This window comes from Bidens hawaiensis, unplaced genomic scaffold, assembly GCF_021521415.1.
Source record: "Bidens hawaiensis isolate Kalapana, Puna unplaced genomic scaffold, B.hawaiensis_p1.1 tig00000097_1, whole genome shotgun sequence".
Taxonomy (NCBI): Eukaryota; Viridiplantae; Streptophyta; class Magnoliopsida; order Asterales; family Asteraceae; genus Bidens; species Bidens hawaiensis.
The window spans coordinates 3,065,903-3,092,939 of record NW_027491017.1 but is presented as its reverse complement, the minus strand read 5'-3'; the positions used below and the strand labels follow the sequence as shown (position 1 = coordinate 3,092,939).

The 27,037-nt window shown below is 39.8% G+C and overlaps 1 long non-coding RNA gene across 1 annotated transcript in view; it reads right to left on the bottom strand.

Moving 5' to 3' along the window:
• Positions 1-21,786, bottom strand: part of LOC143562259 (uncharacterized) — a 155,525-nt gene extending 133,739 nt beyond the window's left edge. The window contains exon 1 of the long non-coding RNA XR_013140460.1: positions 21,572-21,786. This is a non-coding gene — a long non-coding RNA (uncharacterized LOC143562259). The remainder of the gene's footprint in view (positions 1-21,571) is intronic.
• Between the last annotated feature and the right edge of the window lie 5,251 nt (positions 21,787-27,037).

Below are 27,037 nucleotides of genomic sequence, written 5' to 3'. Positions count from 1 at the left end.
CTTAGTTAACTTGTTCAACAGTCAATTTTCCTGTAGTAGGAAATTTGAGAAGTTAACTAGTGATTTATACCGCGTTATCCAACCTAGTGATAAATCCCTTAGGGATTTTGTCACAAGGTTCAGCAGTAAAGTTCTAGAAATCTCTAATCTTGACATGGCTACTGCTGTTGAAGCATTCAAGACGGGAATTCAGAAGAGCTCCCCCTTTTATAATGATCTTGTGATGACTCCTTGCAGGACTTTGGATGAAGTAAGGAACAGAGCACTAAGATTCATACGGCTGGAAGATGACAAAAGGATCCAGGAACGATTAGGGGCTCAAACAAAGCAAGAATCCCCTGACAAGAATAAAGGATCCTCATACAGAAACAACAATTCTAAGTCGTACTCTAAGTTTAGCAATCAAAATGTTCGAGCTGTTGAAGAAGGAGATGACAATGAGGATTACCCCAGCATCTCAGAATATTGTTTCTTCGTAGATACCCATGGCTTAATTTGTGCCATGAAGGATCTAGGGTAGAAGGCAAGGTGGCCCCGAAAGAACGAGAAGTCAACCACCTTCAGAGACAAACCCAAATGGTGTGTCTTCCATGAGGATTTTGGCCACATGATGTATGCTTACATCGGTTTGAGGAGGGAAATCGGATACCTCCTAAGCAAGGGCCACTTTAAGGAACTGTTGGGAAGAAAGAAGTCTAGGATCCAGGATCCTGAAGAGGCTCCCCAAAAAGCAACTCCGCCCCCACCAGATGCTCAAGTGATCAACTTCATTTACGATGGCTCAGACATATGTGGAACTTTTTTCTTGGTAGCTAAGAGGTTGGCCAAGGAGACCAAGTTGAATATTGGGAACGACCGGTTATATCCACCACCTTGACAACAGAATAAACGATCTTCTTTGATGAAGAAGATAAATCAAGCATCCAGGATCCTCATCATGACTATTTGATTGTTACTTTGTTTATTGCTAACCATTATGTACGCAGGATCCTTGTTGATGGTGGAAGCTCGGTTAACATCATCCAACATGATGTCCTTCAGAAGATGAACATCCCAGATTCAAAAATCATCCCGAGGACGTCAGTGTTAGTTGGCTTTAGCGGCGAAACCAAGAAGACATTGGGGGACATCAAACTCCCAATATACATCAAATGGTTAAATTCTTTCCAAAAATTTTGTGTTATAGATAACCTTTCTTGTGGCAATGTTATTTTAGGCAGGCCTTGGCTACATGGGATGAAGGCAGTGGCCTCTACTTACCATCAATGCATCAAACTACCAACTCCTTGGGGAGTAGTAAGGATAGATGGTGACCAAGTCGAAGCCAAGAACTACTATTCTTCATCAATGAAACCAGCAGCTAAGCAGACAATAGCATAGCAACCACAGCAACATCCTAGGGATGTGCTGGAAGCTCGGGAGAAAGACATAAAGGAAGTATCCTTAGATCCCGAGGATCTAGGCGTGAAGGTGTTCCTAGGATCCAGTATCCATAGTGAGATCGAAGAGAATATAATATCCTTCTTAAAGCGAAGAAAATCCACGTTTTCCTTCAAACATTCAGACATGACAGGTATTTCTAAGGAGGTAATTACTCACAAGTTAGGCCTTGATTTATCTGTCAAACCCGTCCATCAGAAGCGAAGGAAATTCGCTCCTGAGAGGAACACGATCATATAAGAAGAAGTTGAAAAACTTCTTAAGGCCGGTATGATCAGATGGGTTAAGTATCCTCGATGGTTAGCTAATGTGGTTGTTGTTTCTAAAAAGAATGGAAAGAGGAGGGTGTGTGTCGGTTTTACTGATTTAAATAAGGCATGCCCCAAGGATCCTTTCCCATTACCACATATAAATTCCATGGTGGATGCAACGGCAGGACATGAGATGCTCACCTTTATGGATACTTCCTCTGGATTTCAACAAATTCAGATGGAACCATCTGGTCAAGAGGATACAACATTCATGACTCCCACCGGCATATATTGTTAAATTGCTATGCCATTCGGACTAAGAAATGCAGGGGAAACATATCAAAGATTAGTCAACATGATGTTCAAGGATCAGTTAGGCAAGACTATGGAGGTCCACATAGACGACATGGTGGTGAAGTCAAAGAGGGTTGAGGATCATCTTAGAGATCTTTAAGAAGCATTTAATATCCTCGACCAGTATAACATGAAACTTAATCCGTCAAAATGCCATTTTGGTGTTAAGGCTGGAAAGTTTATAAGATACATAGTGACTAAAAGAGGAATCGAGGCAAGCCCCGAGCAAATCAAAGCCATCATCAACTTGAAATCCCCTGTGAATGCTAAGGATGTCCAGAGGTTGACAGGAAGAATAGCTGCTCTCAACATATTCATTTCCAGATCCTCTGAGAAGTGCAAAGATTTCTACGACATTCTTAGGAAAAACAAGAGGTTAGAGTGGACGGAGAAGCATGAGGCTGCACTTAAAGCCTTAAAGGATTACTTAACCTCAGCACCTGCTCTGATGAAGCCTGTGGAGAATCCTTATATCTATACCTAGCAGTTTCAGGTAATGCAGTAAGTGTCGTCCTCGTTAAGGATCATGAAGGTGAACAGCATCCGGTATATTATGTAAGTAAAAGCCTCTTAGACGCAGAGGTCAGGTATTCTCACATTGAAAAATTAATTCTTGCTTTGATTATGGCTTCCACTAAATTGAGACATTACTTTGAAACACATACTATTATTTGAGAACTAATTATCCTGTTAAGAATGTGCTTAGAAAACCGGAATTGTCAGGAAGGATGGTTAAGTGGGCTGTGAAGCTGAGTGCATATGACATTCAGTATGAGCGCAGAACAGCTATCAAATCGTAAGCACTAGCAGACTTTGTGGCTGATTTCAGCAGTGACATGCAAAAGGAAGCTGATTTAGAAGTCCATCAACTAGAAGAAACCAAGGATCCTTGGATCCTCTTCACAAATGGAGCATCCAAAGTAAGAGGAACGGGATTGGGCATACTACTGAAATCGCCACAGGGGGACATAATACCCCAGTCCATTGCATGTGTATTTCAAGCCACCAACAATGAGGCAGATACGAAGCACTTATTGCAGGTTTACTTTTAGCTAAACAGATGAGGATCGAGTATCTTTAAGTTTATATAGATTCTTTACTTATAACTAACCACTTTAACAGCTCTTATACCGTGAAAGGTGACAATATGATCAAATATCTAGATGTTGTGAAGGAATTAGCAAAATCCTTCGAATTGTTTAGTATAGTAGAGGTGCCAAGGGAAGAAATGTTGGGGAAAATGCTTTGGCAAATTTAGCCTCATCCTTGAACATCCCAGAAAATACAAAGATCCCAATCATCCATATACTCTCGCCAGCAATAGGAGGACAAGAAATTGGGGAGATAACAACTAACAAACAAATTATACTTTGGGATCCATCATCCTTAAGTAGTCAAGGATCCTGGATCCGCCCAATCAAAAAATACATTCAAGATGGAGAAATCCTAGCTACGGAGAATCCGAAATCCTTTAAACTCAATGTATCACATTACATTTTATTACATGATATTCTGTATAGGAAATCTCTTGCAGGTCCCTATTTGAGATGCATTAAGGATCCTGAAATACAAGAGGTACTCCAAGACTTCCACAAGGGCGATTCCGGCAACCACACAGGAGGAAGAGCATTATTCTCCGTGATACTTAGGACTGGGTACTTCTGGCTGACGATGAAGAAGGATGCAATGGGGTATTCAAAGAAGTGTGATGCTTGTCAAAGGCATGCAAACATCCTTCATCAGCCAACAGAACCAATGTATCCTATATCCTCTTCATGGCCTTTCATGAAATTGGGAATGGATATTGTTGGCAAGATACCAAAGGCACCATCTGGAAAGGTCTTTATGCTTGCTATGACAGGCTACTTCTCCAAATGGATTGAAGCATTCGTGCAAGTCCGAGAAAGGGAAGTCATATCCTTCATAAAAAGAAATATTATACTAGATTTGGTATCCAGTCTGAAATTGTTTGTGATAATGGATCCTAGTTTATTGAGAAAAGAACTACTAACTTTTGTGGCAGTTGGGGAATCAAGATGATTACATCTACTCCGGTGCATCCTCAAGCTAATGGCCAGGCGGAATCAAGTAACAAGATAATCATCAACAATTTTAAGAAGAAACTAGGATCCAAGAAAGGCAAGTGGGCTGAAGAACTACCTTATGTTCTTTGGGCTGATAGGAAAACACCCAAGAATGCAACAGGCTAAACGCCCTTCTCATTGGTGTTTGGCTCGGAAGCAGTAATCCCTATAGAGTTGGTGGTTCCTACAGCCAGAACAAACATCCGTGATCCTGAAGTTAATACAGAAATCCTTCTCGAAGACTTGGATACTGTTGAAGAACTCAGAGACTTAGCCAAGATTAGAATGGCATCTTATCAACAAAGGGTAGCTGGGGCACACAACAAAAGTATAAGGATCAGAAGATTCCAAGAAGGAGATTTGGTCTAGCCTTCCAGAATACAACCAATCCAGCAGATGGGAAGCTAGAACCCAAGTGGGAAGGTCCTTATCTGATAGAGTCAGAAGCAGGAAAGGGGGCATATCATTTTCTCACCGTGGAAGGCAATAGGTTACCAAGAGCATGGAATGCTATCCACCTCAAGAAATACTTTTTCTGATCAGGATCGAGTATCCACTAAGGATCGTGTATCCTTTTAGGATCAAGGATCCTAAAATCAGTAATATCTATCTGATCATTTATTCATTTAAGATTTTTATTTAATTTAAGTATAAAATATTCTTAAATTTGTTATTTCCAAGTATTAAGAAAAAATGCAGGATAATAATAAGATGTTCAAATGTCTAAAGAGGTTGGCCACCTCTCCATCTTTAAGGTACTAAACTATTTCCCTTGGCCTATCCCACGATTGGGTATAACCCCCAATGGTCATATCCTCCAAGGTTTAAAGGTTTTCACATTTCTTACGAATTAGAGTTTCTACACTCTCGCTTGTAGCGCACGCTATCCAACGTATAGTTCGCGGCAGCGGGACCAGTACACGCTTAGTGGCTGACAATTTCGTTATCTTCGGCTATATGGAGGATCCTAAGATTTATGGTAGACGTACCATACCACCGGTTTATAACATTTTCATGTTATCTCACGTTTGGGCTAAATCCCGGTTGGGCGAGTCCCCAGTTAACATCCGTATATTGGGCAGTCCCCAGTTTGGGCTTGTCCCCAGTTTATGGGCTTGTCCCCAGTTTTTGGGCTTGTCCCCAGTTTTAGGCTTGTCCCCAATTCACGGGCTTGTCCCCAGTTGCACGGGCTTGTTCCCAGTTTATTATTTGTGGTTGTCCCCAGCTTAACAGGTTTAACCCCAATTAATCTTATAAGCTTTTTACAACAGATATTTTAAGTCCAATAACAAGAATCAAGACGTAAGGATCACGATCCATAGCTTATTCCTACAAGGATTACCGAAGGTTCTATATTTATGGTAACTTATGTCTACTTAGACCTTGTGGTATGATTTCTACTTCTAAATTTATATTGATTTAGCTAGGATCCTTATAAATCTTTCTGGGTTGAAGATTTAAAATCTTTGAATTTTTCCTAACGATATTCTATCTTAAAAATTTCCTTTTAATTGTTTTTCTAAGAATATTATATCCTAATAATTTTCCTCTAATTATTTTTCTTAAGGATACTCTATCCTAAAATGTTTCTTAAACTTCTAATAAAACTAAGATTACATCAAATAAACTTTCAAGATAACAAACAACATACAAATAGACAAAAGCTAAGTTGTTATTATTATTAAGTCACCTTGATTTAACAAAAGTCTTAACCCGGATTTCACCATTCGAAAAGATGGACCATCCACCCGGGTTAAGTAGGTGGTACTAATTGTTCATAAGTGCAGGAAAATAAAAATATGGGTATCAAAGGCTTCATCCCCATAAAAAGAGGATCCATCCACCTTTGCTACCCCTGCAAATTATCTTAAGGATCATGGATCATTTACCCTAGTAACTACTGTCTATTACAAATCATAACGGTTAGGCCATAAATTTTATACTGAGGTTCCTTTATCCTTAACTGTCTTATGGATAGTTTATCCTTGAAATATATGTCAGGATATAAAGGATCGACGATCCTCGGTATTACTTGTTTACCAATGATTGCATTTAGTATGGTGATGTGTTAGACAGGAGTGGCGACTTTAAGATGTACTTGTATCTATTATCCTCACAGAGCATTCTCTAGCTGGAGCATGGATTCAGGATCCTAGTTCAATGTAGCTGTTAATGGATGAACTCATGTGAAGATGAACGTGCAAATATCAACAAAGGCTACAAGACTCGTTCTCCCGCTTATCTCGCTACTGTACGGCTATTGGCACGTGGTCAAAGGTCGTGGAGCGGCTAGTGGAAGACTTCCGGATAGTTAGGGAATATTGTTAGTGATATTTTCTTATTTATTTGAGCTATGATCGAGTAGAAAAACACATGTACTATCACACACATTAAGAGCAGGAACTAGCATTCTCTCTACACACTAGCATACTTTGTAATCTCAGTCATTTACTCCACAACACTTGTAACCACCTTTTGGTTATCAATATAATCGACGGTGATAGTTTTCACCGTCCGGGGTTTTTTGTGCCGGAGATCACGATAATCATATACTCGTCGACCAAAGGTTACCTTGTTGATCATTGACTAAAGTAATTCGACCAAAGATTATCTTATTAATCCTTGACCGGAGTTATTTTACCAAAGATTACCTTGATAAGTTTTGAACAACATAAGACTATCTTGGTTAAGGGCTTTTTCCCTCGTGATCAAACCTTTGTGTTCACCAATATTACACTTATACACTTGTCATTATCGAGTTAGCACCTTACCTCACATAACAGATTTGTATACTTGATCCTTAGCAGATTTTTGTCCAAAACAATTTGGCGCCCACCGTGGGGCAATTGGTGCTATAATCCATATTATTCTTATCATTCTCAACTTTTTCATACCCATATCACTATCAGTGGCCTCTCAATCAACCTTTGCTTCATCAACCATGCCGGCTACGGTTCCTCTCTCATCAAGGACTTTGCCACCGATGCCTCCGCCAATCACGGGAACCCAACGGCCTGCTGCTGCTGGGAGCAAGACGAAACTACCAGTCTTCCAGAGCTCAAAAACCGCTGCTGCTGCCCCGGTGGTTAATACTAACAGTGATGTTTCATCTATGTTTTCGCAGGTTAAGGCATACATGGAGCAGCAGAACAAGACTAATCAGAGGATCCTCCGTGAGATAGAGGATCTCAAGAAGAATAAGAGGCCAGCAAGGGATCTCACCCCCTGATGCCAGGGATGCTGGATTTCACCAGTCCATAATACATGGATTAGTTCTCTCAAGGATCATCTATCCTTCAACAGGGGTCCATGGGTCAACACACTCAAGGATCCTCGCTATTCCAACAAGGATCATCCATCCTTCAATAGGGGTCCATGGGTTAACACACTCAAGGATCCTCGCTATTCCAACCAGGATCATCCATCCTTCAACAGGGGTCCATGGGTCAACAGATTCAAGGATCCTCACTAATCCAACCAGGATCATCTATCCTTCAACAGAGGTCCATGGGCCAACAGGCTCAAGGATTTTCGTTAGATCAGCCAAGGTCGACTAACCTCCAACAAGGATCCTTGGGGCTTCAGAATCAAGGATCCTCATATTATCGACAAGGATCAGCCATTCTTCCGCAGGGATCCTATGGTACCCAACCTCAAGGATCCTTCTTTCCGAATCAAGGATCCTCAGGCGTCCAACATCAACGATCCTCCGATGTCCATGAAGGAGACATAATCCCCATGCAGACTATAGGCTCTGGAGGACCAACTCTTATCGCAGACTCCTCTTGTCCCATCTACTCATCCGAGATGCCAACCTTCACTCAGAAAAGAGGTAACTTGTATGATCCTTTACCCTTAGATGCTAACCGTGGTTCCATGCAGGATGCAGGTATCAACCAAGCTATGGCCAAGGAGCTGCAGAAGCTCAAGGATATGATATCCAGTGTTCCCGGAGTCATAAGACCAATCTCCTAGATACTTGAGGGAAACCATAGAGTATCCAGATTCGTTCCGCCTAACTGTGATGCTGAAATCCCGAAGCGGTTCCAAACTCCCAATATGAAGACTTACGACGGGACCACTGATCCTGAAGAACATGTAGCACAGTATAGGGAAAGGATGGAGATCAATCCTATTCCGAAGATACTCAAAGAAGCTTGCCTATGCAAGGGCTTTGGATCCACACTAACGGGAGCCGCTCTAAAATGGCTGCTAAGTCTCCCTCCGTTTTCATTTACTTCTTTCTCTCACTTAGTTAACTTATTTAACACTCAATTTTCCTGTAGTCGGAAATTTGAGAGGTTAACCAGTGATTTATATCGTGTTGTCCAACCTAGTGATGAATCCCTTAGGGATTTCGTCACCAGATTCGGCAAGGAAGCTCTAGAAATCCAAAATCTTGACATGACTACTGCTGTTGAAGCATTCAAGATGGGAATTCAGAAGAGCTCCCCTTTTTACAATGATTTAGTGATTACTCCATGCAGGACATTAGATGAAGTCAGAAACAGGGCATTAAGATACATCCGGTTAGAAGAAGAAAAAAGGATCCAAGATCGTCTTGGTGGACAAGCAAAACAGGAAACCTCCGAAAAGAATAGAGGATCCTGGAACAGGAATAACAATTCGAAGCCGTATGCCAAGTTCAACAATCAGAACGTACAGGCAGTTGAAGAGGGAGATGACGATGAAGACTATCCTTGCATCTCCGATTATTGTTTCTCTGTGGACACTCATGGCTTGATATGTGCCATGAAGGATTTGGGAGAAAAAGCGAGGTGGCCACGAAAGAATGAGAAGGTTGTCGGCTTCAAGGACAAATCTAAGTGGTGCACCTTCCACAAAGACTTTGGCCATGCGACAGACGAGTGCATCGGCTTAAGGAAGGAAATTGGTTACCTCCTGAGTAAGGGTCACTTTAAAGAACTCTTGGGAAGGAAGAAATCCAAGATCTAGGATCCTGAAGACCTTCCCCAGAAAGCAACGCCACCACCGCCAGATGCTCATGTGATCAACTTTGTCTCCAGAGACTACGAATTATTTCAAGATTCTTGTGTCATAAGAGAAGATCCCGTAGTAGAATTCGAACTGCACGACAAGAGAAGACCGCTCATCCCACTACTCGAGTGACTGATCTGAGAATCTTTTTCAATTCAAGGATCAAGGATCCTCATCAGGACAAGCTGGATATGCAAACGATAAATTTCATCTCTGGAGGTTCTGACATATGTGGAACTTCTTTCTATGCCGCAAAAAGACTCACTAAAGAGATAAAGATGTATAGCTGATATCGACCAATAGTGTCAACCACCTTAACAACAGACAAGAGAATCTTCTTTGATGAGGAAGACAAAATGAATATTCAGGATCCTCATCATGACGGTTTGATTATTACTTTATTTATCGCTAACCATTATGTACTCAGGATCCTAGTAGACGGTGGCAGCTCGGTCAACATTATCCAACATGATGTGCTTAAGAAGATGAACATCCCGGATTCAGAAATCATTCCTAGAACTTCGGTGCTAGTCGGTTTCAGTGGCGAAACCAAGAAGACACTGGGGGACATCAACCTCCCAATTTATATCGAAGGGTTAAATTCTTACCAAAAATTTTGTGTTATAGATAACCTTTCCTGTTTCAATGTTATTTTAGGTAGGTCATGGCTCCATGGAATGAAGGCTGTAGCCTCAACTTATCATCAGTGCATCAAGCTACCTACTCCTTGGGGAGTTGTAAAGATAATAGGTGACCAAGCGGAGGCCAAGAACTATTATTCATCGTCAATGAAGCCAACAGCCAAGCCAACCATAGCATAGCAATTACAGCAACATCCTAAAGATGTGCTGGAAGCTCGGGAGAAAGACCTTAAAGAAGTATCATTGGACCCCGAAGATCCAAAAATAAAGGTGTTCTTAGGATCCAGTATCCCTAGTAAGATTGAGGAGGATATAATATCCTTCTTAGGGCAAAGAAGATCTACTTTTGTCTTCAAGCACTCGGACATGACAGGTATTTCAAAAGAGGTAATCACTCATAAACTCGTCCTTGATTTATCTGTTAAACCCATTCATCAGAAGCGAAGGAAATTCGCTCCTGAGAGGAACAAGATCATACAAGAAGAAGTTGAAAGCTTCTAAAGGCCGATATGATCGGAGAGGTTCAGTATCCTCGATGGCTAGCTAATGTGGTTGTTGTTTCAAAAAAGAATGGAAAGTGGAGGGTGTGTGTCGATTTCACTGATTTAAACAAGGTCTGCCCCAAGAATCCTTTCCCATTACCACATATATATTCCATGGTGGATGCAACGGCAGGACATGAAATGCTTACCTTTATGGATGCTTCCTCTGGATTTCAACAAATTCAGATGGAACCATCTGATCAAGAGGATACAGCATTCATGACTCCTACCGGCATATACTGTTATACTGCTATGCCGTTTGGACTAAGAAATGCAGGGGCAACATACCAAAGATTAGTCAACATGATGTTCAAGGATCAGTTGGGTAAGACTATGGAGGTCTACATAGATGATATGGTGGTGAAATCAAAGAAAGCTGAGGATCACCTTAGAGACCTCGAGGAAGCATTCAACATCCTCGACCAATATAACATGAAATTAAATCCGTCAAAATGCCACTTTGGTGTTAAGGCAGGAAAATTTATGGGATACATGGTAACAAAACGAGGAATTGAAGCGAGCCCCGAACAAATTGAAGCCATCCTCAACCTGAAATCTCCTGCAAACACAAAGGATGTCCAAAGGCTCACAGGAAGAATAGCTGCCCTCAATAGGTTCATCTCAAGATCTTCCAAGAAGTGCAAAGACTTCTATGACATCCTTAGGAAGAATAATAATTTTGAATGGACGGAAACGCATGAGGCTTCGCTTACAGCCTTGAAGGATTACTTATCCTCAGCTCCATCACTAATAAAGCCTGTGGATGGAGAATCCTAATACCTATATTTAGTCGTCTCAGGAAACGCAGTAAGTGCCGTCTTGCTAAAGGATCATGAAGGTGAACAACATCTTGTTTACTATGTAAGTAAAAGTCTTCTAGATGCGGAAGCCAGGTATTCTCATTTAGAAAAATTAATTCTTGCACTTATTATGGCTTCTACTAAATTGAGACATTATTTTGAAACTCATCCTATTATTTTGAGAACTAATTATCCTGTAAAGAATGTTCTTAGAAAACTAGAGTTATCAGGTAGAATGGCCAAGTGGGCTGTAAAATTAAGTGCATTTGATATCCAATACGAGCCAAGAACAGCAATCAAGTCTCAAGCACTAGCAGACTTTGTGGCTGATTTCACTAGTGATCTACAAAAAGAAGCTGACTTGGAGGTCCAACAACTGGTAAAGACCAAGGATCCTTGGATACTCTTCACCGATGGTGTTTCCAATGTGAGAGGAACAGGATTGGGGATCCTACTGAAATCGCCGCAGGGGGGACATATTACCCCAGTCCATAGCTTGTGAATTCCAAGCAACAAACAATGAAGCAGAGTACGAGGCTCTGATCGCAGGTTTGCAATTAGCCAAAAGCATGAGGATCAAGTATCTTCAGGTTTATGTAGATTTTTTATTGATAACTAACCACTTTAATGGCTCGTATGCCGTTAAATGTGAGAAACTAGTGAAATATTTAGACGTTGTGAAGGAGTTATCAAAATCCTTCAAAATATTTAGTATTACACAGGTACCAAGGGAAGAAAACGCTGGGGCAGATGCCTTGGAAAACTTAGCCTCATCTCTGAAGATTCCTAAAGATTTGAAAATCCCAATAATCCACATTCTCTCGCTAGCGATAGGAGAACAGGAAGTTGGAGAGATAAAAAATGATAAAGAAATCGTGCTCTGGGATCCTTCATCCTCAAATAACAAAGGACCATGGATTCATCCTATCAAGAACTACATTCAGACTGGAGAGATTCTAGTGACAGAAAATCCCAAATCCTTCAAACTCAAGGTATCCTAATATATTCTGTTAAATGATATGGTATATAGAAAGTCTCTTGCAGGTCCATATCTCAGATGCATTGAGGATCTTGAGATCCAAGAAGTAGTCAAGGATTTTCATGAAAGAGATTGCGGCAGTCACACAGGTGGAAGAGCATTATTTTCCAGGATACTTAGAACTGGATATTTCTGGCCAACAATGAAGAAGGATGCAATGGAGTACTCAAGGAAATGTGATGCTTGTCAAAGACATGCAAACATCCTTCATCAGCCAGCGGAGCCTCTATATCCTATATCCTCCTCATGGCCTTTCATGAAATGGGGTATGGATATTGTAGGCAAGCTACCAAAAGCACCAGGTGGAAAGGTCTTTATGCTTGCTATGACTGACTACTTCTCCAAATGGATTGAGGCAGAAGAATTCGTACAAGTCCGAGAAAGGGAAATGATATCTTTTATTAAACGAAATATTATAACTAGATTTGGTGTTCCTGCCGAAATTGTTTGTGGCAATGGCTCCCAATTTATCGGGAGTAGAACTACTAACTTTTGTGACAGCTGGGGCATCAAAATGATTACTTCCACTCCGGTTCATCCTCAAGCCAATGGCCAAGCAGAGTCTAGCAACAAGATCATTATCAACAATCTAAAGAAGAAGCTATGATCCAAGAAGGGAAAATGGGTTGAAGAACTTCCTTATGTTCTTTGGGCTGACAAGACTACGCCTAAAAATGCAACAGGCCAAACACCCTTCTCATTGGTGTTTGGATTAGAAGCTGTGATCCCTACAGGAATGGTGGTTCCTACGGCAAGAACGAGCATACGTGATCCTGAATCCAATAAAGAAATCCTTCTTGAAGATTTGGATACTATAGAAGAACTCAGAGACCTAGCCAAGATCAGGATGGCAGCATATCAACAAATGGTAGCTGGGGCATACAACAAAAATATCAAAATCAGAAGATTTCAAGAAGGAGATTTGGTGTAAAGGAAAGCCTTCCAAAACACAACAAATCCGGCTGATGGGAAACTAGCGCCCAAATGGGAAGGACCTTATCAGATTGAGTCGGAAGCAGGAAAGGGGGCATATCATTTGCTCACAATGGAAGGTAACAGGTTACCAAGAGCATGGAATGCCATCCACCTCAAGAGATAGTTTTTCTAATCAGGATCCACTATCCTGAGAGGATATGTTTTCCAATAAAGGTTCTAGGATCCTTAAATCGGTAACATCTTTCTGATCAATTATTCTTTTTGAATTATTACTGTTAATTTAAGGATAATATATGCTTAACACGTTATTTTTTCCAAGTATTGAATAACCATGCAGGATTATAATGAGTCAACTGATGTTCAAGAGGTTGGCCACCTCTCCTTTGCATTTGAGGTACTATCTTATTTCCCTTAGCCTAGCCCACATTAGGATATGACCCCCGATGGTCATATCCCCTACGGTTTAAAGGTTTTCACCTTTCTCACGATCGCTATTTGCGCACGCTATCCGATGTATAGTCCGGGGCGGCGGGACCAGTACACTTTTAGTGGCTGACAATTTCATTGTTTCCAGCTATATGGAGGATCCTACGATTTATGGTAGACGTACCATACCACCGGTTTATAATGCTTTCATGTTATCTCACGTTTGGGCTAAATCCCGGTTTGGGTGAGTCCCCAGTTAACATCCGTATTTGGGCTTGTCCCCAGTTTTGGGCTTGTTCCCAGTTGCACAGGCTTGTCCCCAGATTACACGGGCTTGTACCCAGTTGCACGGGCTTGTCCCTAGTATATTATTTGGGCTTGTCCCCAGCATAATGGGTTTGATTCCCGTTAACATTGTGAATTATATGCAACAGATTAACTTAGTTTTTGTGAAGATCAAAAATCTAAGGATCCCGGATCCTAAAGGTATTCCTTCAAAGATAACTGAGATTTCAACACTTCTGGTAACTTAGGTCTATCTTGACCTTCTGGTATGATCTCTTCTAATTAACTTATGTATGATATTTATTGCAATATTTTTGGATCTTACAGTTTAAAAGGATTAATCCTTTAAAATTATTTTAATACTAAAAATTTTGCCTATCTTAAGGAAACTTTATCCAAAAATTTACCCTCTAAGGAAATTCTAATGTATAAATTTTATCAACTTTTAAAGATGTCTTATCCTAATATTTGTTATTTAAGGATATTCTTTCCTAATATTTTTTCCTTAAGGATATTCTATGCTAAACGATTTTCATAAGGATCTTTTATCCTGACAATCTTTTGCTTAAAATTATTTGTCAAAGTCTCAACAGTGTTAAGATTATATCTAACAAAATTTTTGAAAATAAATAACAAGTAAAAAGTCAAAAGATTTATATATCCAAAATTCTTAACCCGGACTTCACCATGCAAAAGATGGACCATCCATCCGGGTTAAGTAAGCGTTACTAACAGTTTATAAGTGCTGGAAATTTAAAAAACAGGGGAAACAAAGGCTTCATCCCCACAAACAGAGGATCCCTCCACCTTTGACACCCCCGCAGATTGTCTTAAGGATCATGGATCCTTTATCCTAGTTACTATTGTTTATTACAGACCATAAAAATTGTTCAGAAAAACATCAATACAAAATAAAAAAGTGGGCTCGGGCCTTGTCTTCGATATCCTTCATTGCCCACTTAAGCTGCATCCTCAACCGCAACATCACCTTCTCCCTTTCCAACTTCAACCACCTTCTTAACGCCACTGGTCCCAGCCTCGGTGTTCTCAACCATTTCCTCGTCATCCTCACCACCAAGGTCGTAAAGAGCAGCCTTCCATTTCTCCACACCCCAGGCCGATTTGTCAAAAGCAGGATCACCGGCCTCCGTCGCCATCTTGTCCATGCCTGGAATATTGACCTAGCAGCCCACACCTTGGCTTCATCGGTTGCCTTCTCCACTGCCTCTTGACGTTGGGCTTCGGCTAAGGATAGCTAATCCTCCAACTGTTTCTTTTCTTTGGAGAGTTGGATCATAGCCTTGTCCTTAGCAACCATAGCTTTACCTATCCCAGACATTTTCCCGCTCATCTGATGGATAATTTTTTTCATAATGGTCCCTCATAGCGGTCACAGCCTATCCATAAATCTCATATCAGGGTTGGAACAATATTGGATCCTAAATTGCGAAAGGACATGATACAATATACTTATAGAGCAGACGATGTCACAATGGGTCTCAGGATCAGAGGATCTTTTCCTCTTGGAAGCTGCGGACTTGGCCTTCGTCGTGGCAGTCTTGGGTTCGGAGCTAGTTCCAGCCTTTGAAGCCTCCTTCTTGACAGTAGGAGAAGTGACCATACAGTCGATGTCATCTAGGTAGAACTTGAGAGCGGACTTTCCTGATTTTTTAGTTCCTATAGAAGAAAAGTCGACAGATAAGTACTCTATTTTATTTATTTACTTTAAAATTATTAACTTACTTGACATGATTGAACTTGAGGGTATATCACAAAAACCTTCAACAAATCGAGCTTGAAAGGTCCTAACTTCGGTATCCAGCTCTAGGAACCGTTTTGCTTTCTCTTCTGTTCCAGGTAATTTGCTCAATGAAGCGAAGTTCTCAACTGCAGACAACAAAAAAGAATAAGGATTAAAATTGAAGAATAAAGGATCCTGCTATTCCTTAAGGATCCAGGATCCTACCCTTCGTGACCCACATTGAAGGAAGATCAATTCCCCCTGGTATTGAGTCGCGTTTTACGAAGAAGAACTGATTCCTCCACACGGAATCGTTTAGCGTGGCTTTTGAGATCGGATGAGGCTGTCGGGGCTTGGATATGAAGATAAAACGAGCAGGACAGTGGGTAGTGAGGGTATATAAATATGATAACTCGGGAAGGCCAAAATCGATTTTTTCCTCTTCAATGATTCTCTTGATGGTGATAAGAACCCTCCAGATCATCGGCATAGCTTGTGTTAGTGCACAGAATTTTGACACTGTGGATATGTTATCCTGGCATATGTTTTGGATCAGTTATCCTTTGCGTGTGTTCTAGATCTCTTCAGGATCAAGGATCCACAATAATTATTATTTACTAATGGTTGTTCTCATGTGTAGTCTTATATTTATCAGGTATAACGGTTAGAAGACTCAGTCTATCCACTAACTTGCAGTCAAGAAGATATTGACATGTCTGGATCAGTTGTCCTTCTTAGGAGTTCCAAAGCTATGTCAGGATCATGGATCCTCAGTATTCGGTGCTGTTAACGGTTGTTTCTTATATGAAGGCTGATATTTAGCAAGTATAACGGCTCCAAGACCTGGTCTACCCCCTTTTTCGCAGCCTGAGTGATGGGCACGTGGTCAAAGTGGCTGTTACGATTATAATGAAGACATGGCGGATTTTTAGGGATTATTAGTTAATAGTCTTTAATATTAATAACACCATTGAGTTATTATTTTTGATATATAATGGAGATTATGATCAGTTAGGAAACACAGTATATACACACACACTAGAGCAGAAACAAGCATTCTCTCTACACTAGCACACTTTGTAATCTCGATCATATACTCCACCGCACTTGTAACCACCTTTTGTTTATCAATATAATCGACGGTGATAGTTTTCTCCGTCCGGGGGTTTTTTGTGCCGGAGACCACGATAATCATATACTCGTCGACCGAAGGTTACCTTGTCGATCATTGACTAAAGTAATTCGACCAAAGATTAGCTTATTAATCCTTGACCGAAGTTATTTTACCAAATATTGCCTTGATAAGTTTTGACCGAAGTAAGATTATTTTGGTTAAGGGCTTTTTCCCTCGTGATCAAATCATTGTGTTCATCCAGATTACGATTACACACTCAATATTATCGTGTTAGCACCTTACCTCACAATTACGAATTTGGATACATTATCCTTGTGTGATTTTTGTACCCACCGAGGGGCAATTGGTGCTATAATCCAGATTATTCCTATCATTTTCAACCTTTTCATACCCATATCACTATCAATGGCCTCTCAATCAACCTCTGCTTCATCAACCATGCCATCCTCGGTTTCTCTCTCATCAAGAACTTTGCCGCCGATGCCTCCTCAAATTATGGGAGCACCAAGGACCACCGCGGCTAGAAACAAGACACAAATTCCAGCCTTCCAGAGCTCAAAAACCACTGCTGCCACTTCGGTGGTCAAATCTAACAATGATGTTTCTGCTATGTTTTCACAAGTTAAGGCATACATGGAGCAGCAGAACAAAACCAACCCGAGGATCCTACGTGAAATTGAAGATCTCAAGAAAAGAAAGAGGCCAGCGAAGGATCAGACTCCCTTGATACCTAGGGTGCTGGAATTTTCTACACCTGGATCCGTGGCTCAACATACTCAAGGATCCTCGATCTTCCAACAAGGATCATCCATCCTTCAACCAGGGTCTGTGGGTCAGCATACTCAAGGATCCTCGATCTTCCAACAAGGATCATTCATCCTTCAACCAGGGTCTGTGGGTCAGCGTACTAAAGGATCCTCGAACTTCCAGCTAGGATCATCTATTCTTCAACAGGGATTGATATACATCTATTTATACATCTCGAATCCCTTGTAAAGTTGTGTTTCTTTAATGATTTGAGTTCGTTTTAGTTCGTGTTTTGTTTATATTTTATTAATTTAAGGTTTTGAGTCAAGTTTTATCCATTTATTATGTTTATGCCTTTTGGTGTCTTGCATGTTAAATCTAATTCTTTCTATCATTTCATGCAAAGCTTATGTTAGTTTTGTTCGTCAAAACGGTTACGTGATTGCTTCACTAATGTTTAGTTATGTTTTTATATGTATGGTGGCTTGGAGAAGCAAGGGAATCAAGGTCTAGAAGATTCTTATTGTTACTTGGAGTTCAAGATGGATGATGATCAAAATTTGGCAACATATATAATAAAATAAACAACAAAATCCGTAGCCACCCAAAAGGGGCGCCGCGGCCCGCGACGGCAGAAGGGAAAAGGCCTAGGCACGGCGCCTAGGGCCCCCTGTTCAACTGTTTTGCAAAGTCCAAGCCCGATAACTCGTTTATATAAACATCATTACATTCCCGGCCGTAGGAAGCTTTTTGGCGGCCGAATTTGGAGAGGAAACAAAGGTTTTGGAGGTGTTTTTGAGGCTAGTAATCAAGGAAGATCATCAAGATTTTATACAAGTGTTCGAGGGTCGATTAAGACGGGTTCTTTCGTTCTTTTTCATTGCCTTTGTTCACTAAACTTTATGATGTCTATCTTTGTTTTTGGTTTTAGTTATTTGTCTTTGATTATAACTATGCTAGGCTAGACTTCATGTCTACCTAGGTTTGATGAACATGTTTGAGACTTGATTCTTTCTTTGGATTATGTTTTGATTATGGTTTCGTTGATTTAATAGTAAAAGACTTTATTTTGCTTTCATGATGCGTATAAGGGTTTATTATCTTGGTTGATTATTAACTATTGCTTCACATGGATCTTGCTTTCTATTGATTGTGTTCTTTAGATCTTAGGGTTCATGTTTAATCTTTACTTGGTGTTTTGATTATTATGGTTGAATAGGCCTATTAGATCATAGAAGCTTGTTGATAGTTGGTTAGGGTTTTAAATGTTTTGCTAAATTCCAATAGCTGTGAGGTGAGGAGTTGTTCGTGTGTCTTGGTCAATTGCATGCTAGGATAGAGTGTGACAATATTCTTACTGAGTGCGTTGATCCTTGCTCATGATGTCATGTTAGTTTATCAAGTTATCTAGAGTTTTGTGTTTCGTAAGATTGCTTGCTTTCGATACTATTAATTAACCCTAATTGATGACTTTGCGGAAATCAATATTACTGATTGCTTAATAATCTAATAATTGTTCTTTGGGATTTCGCTTGATTCAGTCAAGGGTCCTTAGGGTTTTGTTAGATGAATATGTTTAGAAATCAGTTTCCATAATCATGTTATTTGTCCATTGCTTGATGATTGTTGATACATGGGATTCTTACCTAGGTAGATTCCTTCTCTGCTTGGTTTCGTTCTCGTGATTAATTGCTTGTTTTCTCATTTACTTGTTTATTTGCTTTCTTAGTTTAATCTTAGTTTAAAAACCCCCTTTAAACATCAATAATAAATAGTCGTGTCGTAAGTCGAGTCTAATTAGTTAATTAACGTAATTTATAGAGACCTGTGGGTTCGATATTCCGGACTTACTTAGCTTTAGTAAAATTGACCGGTTCACTTGCCGGTGTTTTGTGTAGTTGAGTCTTAAGTCTAGTTTTTATTACTTGTTAATTTAGTTAATATTTAATTGACTGTTTCTAGCACATCAAGTTTTTGGCGCCGTTTCCGGGGACTCTTGGCGATTGCGTTAATAGCTTTACCTGGATTTACTTGCTACATTCGTGCTATTTGTTTATTTTTGTTTGAGTCGTAGGAGTCTAATTTAAGTTTTAGTTTATTTTAATTTACTTTTAAGTATTCGAGTCTACTCACTTGGTCTTTTGCGTTTTTCAGGTTTATGCGACATCTTCGTTCGCAAGGACCACCACTGGAGAATCTAGAATTTTCCCCGTCGAAAACCGAAGCTAGCTCGTCAGGAGAGAAACCACCGTCAGAAGCTAGTTCGTCACAAAAGTCATCACCGCACAGTTCACCACCAGAAAGTCCGAGAAATCAAGATCAAATGGTCGACGACAGAACAATTGCTGTTCAAGCCTTCGATGGCTTAACCGGAAACCAGTCATGCATCGTCGTTCCCGCAATCAACAATCCCAACTCACGGAAAATTCCATCATACGTCATGAACAACATCGTTCAAACTAATCAGTTCACGGGGCGTGATGACGAGGATGCACCGGCTCATATGTTGGGTCAAGAATTTGACCCAAATGAGGAGATTTGACCTAAAAGAAGAATATGGAAGATTGGAATCTTCTCAACCTCCTCAGAAACTGCTAAGTATTGAATCCGAGCACACCTTGGACCTTCGATTTACTTAGCCGAGTATGAGATTTTGCCTTCCGGGCAAGGTTTACTTCAAATAGTCTTCTTAAGTGGATATCCGAGCAAGGTATGCTTTTTAGTGATTTCCAAGTAAGGTTCATTAATTTGGCATATACGAGTAAGGTTCACCTTGTCAAGCAGGGTTGTTCTTCAAGACCAAGTATTTTACTCTTCCGAGTAAGGTTTGGTCAACCAAGTCCAAGAAGCCAAGTAATTGGAAGACCGGGCAAGGTATTCTTTAATAATTATGGTCCGAGTATACTTGATGAGTTGATGGAATATATCTAAGTTATATCGAGTAAGGTTCTGCTCAAGTAAGGTATGTACTCCCGAGTACGCCTTATCAATAAGTTGTTTAACTGACAATGAGCCGAACAGGATCATAGAAGAACAAGGTTGCTCGTAAGGATTTGTCGAGCAAAGTTTGATAAGTCCAAGAAGATTAAAGTCTACTCGGTGAATATTTTACTTGGTAAAATATTCTTTAAGTAAAGTCTACCCGGAAACTGATTCCGAGTACACTTCTATGTTTACCAAGTCTGAAGGAAGGCCGAGTACACTGCGTACTCGGAGACTGAAGTTTAATGAAAAGCCTACCCGGAAGACTTGTTTTACACTTAGTATATTTTTGAATATGTAAATTGAATATGTACTATCGGATAGGGTTTCTAGAAGGAATGACAGCTGTCTTAGGTTGGCAGGCCTATAAAAAGAATAATTAGGGCACGCCGTGAAAAAAGAGAGCACAATACGGATAAGACCGACAAATTAATTAAGAGAATATTTTGTGTGTGACGGCTGTCCTAGGATTCCTTCTAAACCCTAATCGACTATCCTTTTGTATGATTAACGTTATATAAATGGAAATCTTTTGAGTGAATCCTTCGTGTGTCTTCGTATTTTGAATATTCATTGCAACCGTATGTTTGTTATTGATTCCGCCTTTAACAAACGGTCATCTTTCTAAACATAGTAACCCGTCATTAACTTGCTTGTCAACACGATTAATTTTGTGTGAGTTATGACATGATTGATTAATATCCGATCCGAAACGACCTGACAAGTGGTATCAGAGCTGTTGCTGCTATTTTTAGAAAGATTGTTGCTGATTAAGTTTTGAAGAAGAATGACGTAAGCAGTGCACTGTTCGATTGATTTGTGACGTCAGAAGCTCTGTTCTTCATTTTCCTTTCAGATCTACAAGTTTTAGGTGTTTTCTTTTCCTTATTTCACTTAAAGCTTTGATTATTATTGTTGAATCTTGCTCTATTCATATCAGACACCTCAGATCTAAGAATTTATTCTCAGATCTGATTGTTTTAATCTATTTTTGATAAGAACTTAACTTTTATTTTAAGAAAATGTCTGGATATGAGGAACAAGAGGTGTCTACTAATAAGATACCTAGATTGTATGGTCAGGAGAACTTTACCAAGTGGAAAGTGCTTTTTGAGGCTGTTGTTTGTTATAATGATGTGGATATGTGGAATTCTATCAAGAATGGTCCACAAGTTGCCGTTGAAGAAGGTGCCAATGCAAATGCTATTGCTGCTGTCAGAGAGAGAATGAGAAAAGTTGATGACAGAGCATTGGCTATGCTCAAACTTGGTCTGTCTTGGGAAATCCTCACAAAGGTTGCACATCATCAAAGTGCTAAGGCAATGTATGATGCAATCCTTGAGATGTATGAAGGGAACACTGAATTGAAGAACATTAAGAAGCAAAGACTGAAGCAACAGTTAGAAAGATTCAAGTATAGAGATGGTGAAAGGTTGAAGTCAATACTAGAACGTTTTCTGAGTATTGTGAATGAGTTGAGAACAACTGATTATGTAATGACTGACTTTGATTTGAATACAAAGTTGCTCAACTCAATGCCAAAAGAATGGTATACTGCTTACAAATTCATCCTTCAAAAGCAAATTTCAATGAATTGAAATTGGATGATGTAGTATGTTTTCTTCAAGCTGCTGAACTTGAAATGATTGAGAATGAAATGATCAAGGAAGATAAACCAAGTTTCAATGTGTCAAATGCTTTAATTGCTCCAATGGGGAATCTTACAACAAAGAATAAACAACAAATTCCCATCATTGAAGAACCAAGTGATCACAACAATGAGACTGCTAAGTCATTCATTGGAGGTGGTTCAAGCAGTCAAGGTGGTCAACAGAGGTTTAATGTTCAATTGATTGATGATGATTCAGTCTCTGTGGGAAATGGAAATGCTCAAAGTGCTGGTGCATGGCATGTTCAAGGGAGTGATGCACAAGCCCTAATGTCTATGTTTACTGAATCCTACAATGCATTTGTGGCCAAAAACTTGATTCACACAAGTGTAGTGCAGGATGATTTGGAACAAATAGATGCTGATGACCTTGAAGACATGGATCTCAAATGGCAAGCTGCAATGTTGGCATTAAGAAGCAAGAGACTGTACAATAGAACTGGTAGATCACTAGTTTCTGGTCCAAATGAGAGAATAGGATTTGACAAGTCCAAGGCTATCTGCTACAACTGTCAACAGCCTGGACACTTTGCAAGAGAGTGCAATATGCCAAGGAACTTTCAAGTCAATCAGTTCCAACAGCCTAGAAACCAACAACAATACCAGCAGAATGTGCATAGAAACAACAACCAGCAGAACTTCAACAATAACCAAGGCTTCAATCCCAACAACAACAACTTCCATCCAAACAACAACTTCAATCCTAATTTCAACAACCACTATCAGCCTCAGATGAACAACCAGCAGGGTATGAATCAGAATCAAGTATATCAAATGAACAACAATCAGAATCAAGCTGTTCAAAACCCTGCAACTAGCAACATTCCAGCAAACCAAAATCAATCAAGAAATCAAAGCAATGTGGCAGTAACTACTTAGCATGAGGGAAGCTTTAACTGGAGTAACCATGAGGAAGATATAGCAGATGATATCAGAAGAGCTAATGTGGCATTCATGGCCATAGACTCTGCATCTTCATCTAAGGTACATTCTGATCCTAATGCTGATTTACTTAAACTTGTCAATGAATTAAAAGAAAAGATTGGTAAGCTGGAAAGTGAGTGTTTTAAGAAGCAAAGCATTATCAATGCTTATGAGGCAAGTGAGATTGTTAGTGAGGAAAGAATGAAAAGTTTGGAAGAGGATTGTATGAATAGCTATAGAGCTCAGACAAGATTCACAACAGAAATTAGTGGGTTGAAGAAGATGGTGATTGATGAAAAGGTGCTGAATACAAAGCTGCAAACTGAAAATGAATTCCTAAAGAACTTAGTTTCAACTGGAAACATTTGTGGAATTCTGAATAAAGTAAAAGAAGATGAAAAGTACAAGGCTGTTCCACCACCATTCAACAACAACTTCATGCCAAAAGTTGACAAAGAAAAGAGAAGTGCTTATCTACAACAATTCAAAGATGTGTTTCAAGACAAAGAAGATGTTGCAGATTTGTACAAGAATGTTGAGGTGAGTGAAGATGGTGAATTTGTTATGAAGAAAGAAATGAAAGAGGAAAAGTCAATTGGAGTTCAAGTCTCTGAAGATGACTTTGATTCAGATGAGTTGGATCAAGATGATCTGAGTGATTTGAGTGATCAAATTACTGAAAAAGAAATTCAAGCTGCTGATAAAGGAAGAAAATATAGAAAGCCTGAATCTGTTGATCAACTTCCAAAGTATCCTCCAGTTACACATAAAATGAACAGAATGAATGAGCATATGAAAGAGAACATGTTTTGTAACACCCCGTAACCGCAGCGGAAACGTAAACGGGATGCAACAGACACATCTGATATCAACAGTATTGCTTATAAAGAAAACACCACTACATTAATTTACATCATATTACATTGTTCCCAAGTTTAGTTCCCGTCTAGGCGATAGCACATAAGTTTTACCAACTTTACATTAACATATTTAATACAAAATGAACACTAAGCTTCCACTAAAAGCACGCATCAACAAGCATGTAGCAATTATTCCAGCTTGGGAGTACCTAGAAAGCATGCAAAGAAAACGGGTCAACTACAAATAGTTGGTGAGTTTCACTAATTTAAACAACAGTGACAAATCATTATAATAATCATATATTAGCGATGTAATTATGCTGAGCCCACAAGTGAAACCTCTGACTATCACACACAACCCCCGTGGCATATCCCCCGCCCACGGAACTGCCCCAAACCGCTATGTCTAACATTACATAGCAAAATAAATAACAACAAAATAGACATGTGCAACTGGCTGGGAAACATCAGCAAATCCATGCCGGACCAGTTGGGTTTGTCAGTCCAATAGTACTATCCACACTCTACCGGCTTTCAGTTAATCACTCGTGTTCCGGGGCCTTAGAATGTTAGCAACTCAGACAATTACCATCTTAGTACATTTCCGTACGATTCCCGTACAATAAAATATATATAAATCCACGCAAATCCATGCGTTCAGTATGTATTTAAACATTTCCATAACAACATGCTTTCCGCCCCGGGAAATTATTTAAAAACAATTCAGAAAAAAGGGGCTCGTGAAACTCACCTTAACGTAGCAAGCAGTACACAATACACAGCTACTAATCCGGATCTGTAATACGATCCCTAAATTCGTTACTTTATAATCACTTTTAATATAACTGTAACCGTGTTAACCGGTACATCTGAGGACACTGTTAACCCAGTACTGTATCCGTTCTGGGGGCAATGTTAACCCAGAAACACTTCTCCGGACTCAGATTGTGATATCGTTTCGAGTTCACTAGTCAGATTTACTATTAGTCGTTTTTCCCGTTTTGCATGCCTAGCACGGTTATCCATTTTTATGTTTCAAAAATGAGTTTGGTCACACACGACCCGAAAATAGTTGTTAATTGATAATTTAACTAAAGTTGTGAAATTAGGGCTCGGTTTAGACGCCCCGATTGGCCGCGGGACCCGTTTCCGTTTTTAGCGTACCGGAAACTTTTAAAAATTACTCAAATCATCCGAATTATTTTCGGATGATTTATTTTTACTTGATTAACTCACTTAAATGAAAATAGTTCATTTTTAGAGTTTTTATACACCAGTCAGCTCGCTTATACGAACTTTACCGGTTTACGCGTTTTAAGCTTTAAAAGTTTGTTTTTGCACCAATAATTATCCGGTTAATCCCGGATCTTGAAATTTTGCACAAATCACTTTTTGACAGTGGCGAATTTTATAAAAATATTTCCAGAATTAATTTTTATATTTAAAATTAATTTATCTATTTTTAAACACCATTTAATCACTAAATATGTCGTAAATAGCAAACGATATTAGAAATATCCCAAATTTTTCCTGGATGACCCCTGCCATCCACATAGTCCCCTGTAATTTTTCCAGAACCAGAATCCCTTTTTAAATGCCGTTTTCAGTAAAACCGAGCTAGAAAACCCTAGAACTCATTTAACCGAAAAGCCTACTTAGACTTCTCCAACGGACCTAAAATTTTGTGTGTGACTTATACATGTTATAAAAAGCTTATCTGAAATTTTCCAGTATTTTTCATGATATTTAACTATTTTTCACCATTTTTGGCCAAAACCGAGCATTAAATTCACCAAATATTCATCCTTTGTCCAAAAATTACCAAAAATTCACAGAACTCATATTTTCATATATCTAACACCTCTGTAAAATTTCATGACCCAACTCTACACGTATCACAATCTGTCCAAAATTCATAAACCATACAAAAACCGAACTACCTTGTGTTTCTAGCTTCAAATCGCAAGAATCTCGCTTTCTAGCCTTTGCTAGCAACTAGATACAACACCTACAAGCACAATAACACCACACCAAGCAAGTTACACCCACAATCAATGTGACAACTGCCCGATCCGACCCGACCCAGGTACCCGTTTTCGAATCCGATTTTTTTTATGATTTAAAAATTTGATTATTTAATCTTTGTAAATTAACATTAAATAAATTATATATATTTTTATAATAATTTCTTTTCCGCCGACCCGTCCCTTTCTTTCTTCTCTCCGCCGTCCCGCCTCTCTTTCTCTTTCTTGTCGCCGTCCCGCCCTTTTCTCTCTTGTCGCCATCCTCCATTTTTCTCTCTTGTCGCCGTCCCGTCCCTCTGCTTAACCCTTGAGCCTTGAAACCCTTTCTCTTAACTCTTTGCTTGTCCTTTGGTTCTTCCCGCCTAAGGATGTCTGCGCAGCTCCACGCGCCAGACTCCTTACAAGGAAGCCTCGCGAAGACCAGCTGTTCCTGCGATACGCGAGGCGAACTGTTCTCGCAGCGCGCTAAGAATTGTAGTTCTTCTCGCAGCGCGCTAAGAACGGTAGTTCTTCCCGCGACGCGCTAAGAATTGTAGTTCTTCTCGCAGCGCGCTAAGAATGGTAGTTCTTCCCGCGGCGCGCTAAGGATTTTAGTTCTTCCCGCGGCGCGCTAAGGATTGTTCTCTGTCTGCCTTCGTCCTCGCGCGTGCGCTCGAATCTTCTCGCGCTAGACCTTAAGTCTTTTCTTCTGTTTAGGTCAGCCTGTATTCTTTTGAGATCATATCTTATCTTTTGTTTGAGCACTGTAGGTCAGTTCCGACGTCTTTCCGAAAAGCCACTTTCGGCGCAGCATGCGCACCAATCCTATTGGTTGACAGAAAAAGTGACCGACATAATCTTTTTAAATCTTCTTTTGCATGTCTTGAACAGTGTTTTCCCTGACTCCTCCCATGCTTTATTCTGTAACCTGTCAGCCCTTTTTCCTGTTCCCCGGCTGCCATATCTTTTGGTATCTTTTGCTTTTGGAATCTTTTGCCTTTTGATATCTTTTGCTTGATTTGATAAGATCTTTTTCCTCTTTTTAAGGGATTGTGTTCCCTAGGGTTTTACTATAAATAATACTATTTTCTTGTTATTTAACACTACACACACAAACGCTTAAACTCTCTTCTGCTCTCTTCTCCTTGCCCTCTGCCATTGTTCCTCAGCCGCCTCCTCT